A 1,494-nucleotide genomic window follows, 5' to 3' on the forward strand; every position below is an offset into this window, starting at 1 on the left:
AGGAGTTTTTTATCCTGGTTAAATAAAGGTTTGAATGAATGAATGAACTTACTGCTGCATTATTTAATGTGCATGTTGCATTTTCCTGCTGTTTATGTTTTGCGTCGTCTTCCCGTTGACCTGCAACTGTTTTTCTGGGTTGATATTTCAACATGGTTGATGTTTGGTGCTCTTTTTCTACACTTTTCTCAACTTTTTTTTTTCAATTTAATTCTTATTTTTAAGTCACTTTTTCTGTCATTTTTTAATCATGTTTTAGTCCATTTTTTTTTTTTTTTTTTTTTTACAAAATCTTTTGTCGCTTTTCCAATATTTTGATGTTTCTTGATTTTTGTTCTTTTTGATTTTTTTGTTTGTCACTTTTATAACGATCTTCTGATATAGAAATTTTTCCAAACCGGTCAAATTGGACCCGAAGAAAACACAAGCCGTTAACTAGGACCTAACCTCGTTATATGAAAAAAAAAGCCATCTCCTGCAAGTGGAGCCATCACACAATTTAATAACTTGTTCCAGTTCTGTCTGGTTGTGTTATAATACCAAGTTTAATACCTATATTGTTTGAGCACATGTGGAAATATTTGGATGATACTTACATTCAGCTTGTATGAACAAAATGTGTCGACCGCCTGCGTCTTGCACAGAATGGCAATCAATCAGGATGAAACTGGGTCATATTCAATGTACTGTCCACTGGCTTTTGGCACACTCCTGGACACGCACACGCACAACGCACACACACACACGCACACACACACCCACACAGACAGGACGACACACCACAGACACACAGACACAGCAAACGACAGACACACATAACACACACACACAGACACAAGACACACACACACACACACACACACAGACACACACAGACAGACAGGACAGACACAGGCAAACAGACCACACACACACACACACTCACAGACAAACCACCACAACACACACACCACACACAGACAAGCAAACGACAGACCCGACACAACACACACACCACACACACACAGGCAAACAGACAGACACGACACACACACACAGACACACACACACACGCAGACATTGCAAAACACGACAGACAGACACACACACAACACACACACACACACACAGACACAGGCAACACAGACAGACAGACACACACAACACAGACAACACATCCACACCACCACTACAGGCAACAACAACAGACCACACACAGACAGACACAGGCAAACAGACAGACAGACACACACACACAGACAACACACACATCACACAGACACACCACACAACACACCGACAGGCAAACAGACAGACAGAACCGACACACACAGACACACACACACACAACAGACAACAGGCACACCTAGACACACACACACACGACACCCAGGCAAACAGACAGACAACAGACCACACACACCACAGACAGCGCACACACATAGACACACACACATAACACACACACAGACAATCCACACTCAAAGCACAGACAGACGTACACAGACACAATAA

This window comes from Etheostoma spectabile, chromosome 18 (assembly GCF_008692095.1).
Source record: "Etheostoma spectabile isolate EspeVRDwgs_2016 chromosome 18, UIUC_Espe_1.0, whole genome shotgun sequence".
In the NCBI taxonomy this organism is placed as follows: domain Eukaryota; kingdom Metazoa; phylum Chordata; class Actinopteri; order Perciformes; family Percidae; genus Etheostoma; species Etheostoma spectabile.